This window comes from Papaver somniferum, chromosome 3 (genome assembly GCF_003573695.1).
Source record: "Papaver somniferum cultivar HN1 chromosome 3, ASM357369v1, whole genome shotgun sequence".
Lineage (NCBI taxonomy): Eukaryota > Viridiplantae > Streptophyta > Magnoliopsida > Ranunculales > Papaveraceae > Papaver > Papaver somniferum.
Genome location: NC_039360.1, coordinates 55178860 through 55185470, shown reverse-complemented (window position 1 = coordinate 55185470; position 6611 = coordinate 55178860). Strand labels below are relative to the sequence as shown.

Genomic DNA, 6611 nt, shown 5'->3' with positions numbered 1-6611 from the left:
TTTTTTCCTTGATTTTTGTTGTTGATGAATCAACGGTAGTTTTCTTTCTTGTTTTTTTCGGTGAAGGAGATTCTTCTACAATTACATCTCTAATTGTTCGTTTAATTTCTCTTTTCGTAACCATTTTTTTTCAGATTAAAAATTTCTGGAACAGATTAGGATTACTAAAAATGGATCTAGTTTAACGCTGAAGAAGACTTGATTGCAGTTTTTGGTTCTTCAGCGTTTTTAGAGATGATTAAGCATGGGTTTTAGTTTGATTTTGCCGTTGGTATTGTTGATTGAGAAGAATGAAGGAGTTACAGTCGGTTTTTATGAAGAAGAAAGAAGAAGAAGAAGTGGTAGGAGACAGTTTTTAACTCCACGCGTGAATGTTGAGGGTAGGCTAGTAATTTCGTAGGCTTTTAAACCTTTTTATACTACCGGATAATTTCTCTATCCCGCTGGACTACACACTAATATCGGTCAGGTTTTTGGACTAAACAGGAAATTTCTCATTCAATTTTAACATCCGCATCCGACCCAGCATCCGACATATTGGACGTGGATGATGCAATGCATTTTCACCGATATATCAATAACCTAAACACCCAATCACATCTCTCACACCACGTTGAGAGTTACGCTAACCTCCCCTCCCATTGGCCGGTCAATGGAACCCTCGCTCCTGATTGGCTGAAATCAAAGTTAGCCCCCTTACATTTCGTGGCCGTTAATTTAAGGTGGGGCTGTTTTGATCGGATGCTCCAGGCCTTAGGATTAGCCGTGAAAAAAATTCCATACAAAAATATGCGAATATCTTTCCTGAAAAGGTTGATTTTTTTTTTTCTTTTTTGGGAAAAAATCCAAAAAATTCCCTGTAAAAAAATCAACAAAAATAGGTTTTTATGAATGTACAATTAATGGAAAAACAATCTTAGAAGATCTTTGGGGTAAAAGTTGAAACAATTCTCTTTTTGGAAAAATTCAGAGAATTTCCATATTAAAAGAAAAATCAACCCAAATAAGTTTAAAGAGGATTTTTCCACAGGCAATTAATGGAGCAATATGGAAATTTAAAGTGATCTAAGTTTAGGCGATTCTATCATTGGCGAATAATGCTAAGTTTGTGTCCAAATCCAAACTATGATATCCTTGCACACATATTCAATGGTAACAAGTTCTATCATTGGCAGTAAACACTAAGTTTACATCCAAACAGTGATGTAGCTGCACATCTATTCAATAGAAACAAAAAGAGCAGTTTCGTGGGGTTTGGGTTAGAGAGATGTATATATAAGCTACATCAACAACCTAAGCACCCAATCACATCTCTCACACCACGTTGAGAGTTGCGCTAACCTCCCCTCCCATTGGCCGGTCAACGGAACCCTCGCTCCTGATTGGATGAAATCAAAGTTAGCCCCCTTACATTTCGTGGCCGTTAATTTAAGGTGGGGCTGTTTTGATCGGATGCTCCAGGCCTTAGGATTAGCCGTGAAAAAAATTCCATACAAAAATATGTGAATATCTTTCCTGAAAAGGTTGTTTTTTTTTTGTTTTTTGGGAAAAAATCCAAAATATTCCCTATAAAAAAATCAACAAAAATAGGTTTTTATGAATGTACAATTAATGGAAAAACAATCTTAGAAGATCTTTGGGGTAAAAGTTGAAACAATTCTCTTTTTGGAAAAAATCAGAGAATTTCCATATTAAAATAAAAATCAACCCAAATAAGTTTAAAGAGGATTTTTCCATAGGCAATTAATGGAGTAATATGGAAATTTAAAGTGATCTAAGTTTAGGCGATTCTATCATTGGCGGTTAATGCTAAGTTTGTGTCCAAATCCAAACTATGATATCGTTGCACGCATATTCAATGGTAACGAGTTCTATCATTGGCAGTAAACACTAAGTTTACATCCAAACAGTGATGTAGGTGCACATCTATTCAATAGAAACAAAAAGAGCAGTTTCGTGGGGTTTCGGTTAGAGAGATGTATATATAAGCTACATCAACAACCTAAACACCCAATCACATCTCTCACACCACGTTGAGAGTTGCGCTAACCTCCCCTCCCATTGGCCGGTCAACGGAACCCTCGCTCCTGATTGGCTGAAATCAAAGTTAACCCTCTTACATTTCGTGGCCGTTAATTTAAGGGGGGCTGTTTTGATCGGATGCTCCAGGCCTTAGGATTAGCCGTGAAAAAAATTCCATACAAAAATATGCGAATATCTTTCCTGAAAAGGTTGATTTTTTTTTTCTTTTTTGGAAAAAAATCAGAAAAATTCCCTATAAAAAAAATCAACAAAAATAGGTTTTTATGAATGTACAATTAATGGAAAAACAATCTTAAAAGATCTTTGGGGTGAAAGTTGAAACAATTCTCCTTTTGGAAAAAAATCAGAGAATTTTCATATTAAATGAAAAATCAACCCAAATAAGTTTAAAGATGATTTTTCCACCGGCAATTAACGGAGCAATATGGAAATTTAAAGTGATCTAAGTTTAGACGATTCTATCATTGGCAGTTAATTCTAATTTTGCGTCCAAATCCAAACTATGATATCGTTGCACGCATATTCAATGGCAACAGTGACGTAGTTGCACGTCTATTCAATAGAAATAAAAAAGGCAGTTTCGTGAGGTTTGGGTTGGAGAGATGTATATATAAGCTACAGGGAGCCGATGGCTTTTCACGTTCAGACGGAGTTTGTGATCTCTTTCTGTTTTTAAGAATCAGGGTATTTTTTGATCGGATCGGCTAATTTGGTGAAACACGCCACCGTTTTGTTATATAAGAAAAATAAATTCTAATACAACTCGAGCCCTAATTTTCTCTTTGAACAGCGACAGCGTTTTGTTTTATTACTCCATTGATTTTCAATTACTTTGTGTTTTTTTTTGATTTTTTGATTTTGAGACATTGATTAATATCTGTTTTTTGTCCTTCATGATTTAAATCAAGTTCCACTATTGTGGTTGCATTGGAGGGGATCGTGGTCTGGGGTATTTCTCTCTTTTCTGTTCTCTTTCTTATTTTTTCTGTTTTGTTTTGTTTTGATTTTTTTTTTTTTTTTTTTTTTTTTTTTGCTTTCACATTATATATTGTTCATATAGTTTACCAAAATATGAATTTCAATTGTTTTTATCTCAATTATCTTTATTGTTTCAAGCTATGTATACAACTGTTTCTTTGTCCATATGATTTTGATACAAATATCAAACCTCTGGTTCACAGAGTGTAGTTTTACACTTTGGTTGTCCTCCATGTCAAACTAGGATGCTTAGCCTAGCAGGGTGCGTTTATGCTAAACCAGTACAGTTCTTGCCTCAACAGGCATTCACTACTGACTGCAGCTCAAGCTTCATGTAAGTATCTTTTGATTTTATGCTTTCATATTTTTTGCCTGTTTGCATTGATTTTTTAATTTACCTCATCACTTTCACATGATGAGATTATTCTGATTAGCACGCCCTTGGAATCGGAAAGGAGGAGATAAATCATAACGGTATCGATCGATTTTGAGGACCAACCGTATAAAAATTTGGTGGATCATTTCTTGAGGAAATGAAAGATTGGGGCATTTACTGTGAATTCAAATTAGGTAAATATATCATGTGTATGGTTATGTTACTTTCAGAGTTGAGAAAAATTAAACGATAAGATAAATCTTGGAAAAGTTATCTCACATACACATTGTTTTTTGTTTCTGGATACAGGCCCGTGGTAAGGTTGAGCATTTTTCGCATGAATCAATTATTGTCGACTATGGAACATATTGCTCTAATAGACGTGCAGTGACCTACGGAACAACAATCTACTAGACATGCATATGTGCTGCTGCTGCAGTGTACTTAGTTTCTGTCGCAATTGTTGTTGCAATATTTGTTCTACTAATATCGGTTGGATGCTTGCATAGAGGCTATAGTTTCGTTACATCTAAATTTTTTTTGAAGCGAACTATAACTCATTTTTTTACTAAAATAGCTTTACCCCTACATCTTATCTAGATTTTAAGCACAAGGAGAATGGCTGGTAGTGTCACCATATGCTCCAATTTTCTCCGTTGCTTCACCATATTCGTAATTCAAAAGACTTATGATAGGCTGGACGTCAGTTTTGGTACATGAGAACACGAGTTCATTCTATACTTCCTCGACACCCATAAATAAAGTAGCTAAATGATTATCTGATTATTAGTGAGACACGTATTAGCTCAAACTATTAGCATGCTACAGAAGCAAGGTCACATCTTTTGGATGACAACACGAAAGAAAAATATGAAAGGTATGCATATCTAATTTCTAAGGCTATTATGTTCTTAATTTCCGTTATTATCATCATCTCTGTTTTGAAATGTTTTGAAACTTAAACCATTTTTCATTTTATTATTTAGGTTAGTATTATTTAAGTTAGAGGTGTAAGGTTTTCTGAATGGTTGCAAAGACGAAGAGGCCACAAGTTCTGTTTTTGATGTTAACTTGATTTTCACAAACTATAAACATCTCTATATTTTATTTTATTTAGCTGAACCTCATTTTGAAGCTGAACCCCCTTTCTATTTTAGTTTTGATTTTGTTAGTTAAGATTTACTGCTTCTTTTTAAAAGGTAGCATTTTTGCTTTCAATTAAATACTAATATTTAATTTTCAAAACAGATTTGATGTCTTTTTAAATGTTTTGATGTATTTTAAGGACAGGTGGAGGTGAACTGAGATCGTTAAGTACTTGAAATATATACGTTCTGGCCAAAATGCGAGGTTCGTTTTCATATGATTTCATAAATATACGCTCTCGCCAAATCGCGAGGCGTCCCGGATAGAGTGCAATGAGTGAAACGGTAAGTACTTTAGACAGACAAACATATAAATTTTGTTGTTTTTTGAATATAATCAACCATAAAGGAAAGCATTGGTTTAAACCAGAAAGTGCCAGGTTAAGATTGTATTTTATTTTTTTTGATGGAAAAGTTCATTCATGAAAGCTTACAAATGTAATACAAGAGATTTACAAGATTATTTTTGTCAAAAGTATTAGAATCGATGCTAGTTCTATGAAATTTTTGATTAAGATTCTCCGACATATGTTGTAGTCTTTTGATCCTCGCTTCCTTGGCGATGTAGTCCGCTGCTTTGTTATTTTTTCTCTTTATGTAGTTCACTTTCGCTCGTGGAAGATCTCCCAAAAGACTTCAAATCTCCTGTAAAGTATTTTCTGCCGACCACGAAATCTCCGTTGTAATCATGTTTAAATTATCTGCCAAAACTTTGCAATCTGTTAAGATTGTATCACTTCTAGGAAATAGGTTTAGAATTTCTTATTTCAGTTTTTATAGTGGGCTGAGCTCAGTTGGTGTTATTTTTGTAGGCAGTATACAATAACATATGGGTATATGATTTCTTTTCTTAGTCCTATGTACCAAAGATTTGTATGCCCTTGGCACATGAGCAAGGCCCCATCTCATTTATGACTTTAGAAAGTTTGATGCTTTTTGGCATGGAATGTTAACAAATTCTTCATCACAGCATGGGTCACATGTAAAGTCAAGGTCTTACCATCCTAGCATAGGTCACATGTAAAGTCAAGGTCTTACGGTGGGCTAAGCCAAAGTGTCTTAGGGTGGGGTAAGCCAAAGTGTTTCAGGTTTTAAATGTTCTAAGTGATTTTCTTATTCAAGTTTATCGGTGGTTGGTTATCAAAATGAGAACGAGGCTGCGGGTTTACTAGCTAACTTTTTAGATACAAATTTTACTTATCCTGTAACTTTTCAAAGCGTAATGTAAATTAGTTTGATGCAGAAGTTAAAATCTGTGGTTGGTTATCAAAATGAGACAGAGGTTGCGGGTTTACTAGCTAACTTTTTAGATACAAATTAGATATAAATTTTACTTACCCTGTAACTTTTCAAAGCGTAATGTAGATTAGTTTGATGCAGAAGTTATAAAAAGTTTTGGATCAGTGGTTTTTGAAGGTATGTACATAAACCGGACATAGTAATGTGAATTCATTGAGAAGGTTGTTGAGTGTTACCTTCTATGTTTTTGATACTCTTCCTGGAACTTGAATGATTCAATTAATTATGTGAAGTATTTTCTGAGTTCGGTAGCATTGTGTCTCACAGAGTTGTGGTGTTTCAAGATGGTAAATGTCTTGCAGAGTTGTGGTGTTTCAAGATGGTAAAAGAAGTGGTCCATGCATATGTACTTCCCATAGGTATATTTATTGTCACGATTATTTAATTTTATCTCAATATCTAAACTTTGATATAATGATCATCTGCGTTAGAATTCTGCTCTATTAACTCTGGAATTCTACCATTAAGTTGGGTTTCGTACTGGAGAAATTCTCAAATTACTGTTTACATTGAGATTTTAGTGTAGCACAGATAATGGTAACAGGGATAGGTTTAAGTTTCGTCAGAAACTTAATTAAATCTGATTCAAGGATCAAGATTTAAGAGATAAAAGTATATAATCAAATCAAATTGATAATAATCTATATTATAAAAAGAAGTGGTGTGTGTGTAGCCTTACAAATCCGACCATCGATTTCGTCATCCCACGACGGAGATTGATCGGTTATATGTCCTATATAGACGTCCGTCCGGTCCCTTGGCTTCCTAAT

The 6611-nt window shown here is 34.4% G+C and overlaps 1 long non-coding RNA gene across 2 annotated transcripts; it reads left to right on the top strand.

The window, feature by feature from the left end:
• Window positions 1-3076: 3076 nt before the first annotated feature.
• Window positions 3077-5464, top strand: LOC113361266. 2 transcript variants are annotated; one of them, XR_003365043.1, is made up of 4 exons: window positions 3095-3355; window positions 3456-3591; window positions 3707-4274; window positions 4688-5464. It is a non-coding gene; the product is annotated as an uncharacterized LOC113361266 (long non-coding RNA). The 2 variants fall into 2 exon arrangements; XR_003365042.1 differs by having other exon boundaries at window positions 3077-3591.
• The last annotated feature ends 1147 nt before the right edge of the window (window positions 5465-6611 follow it).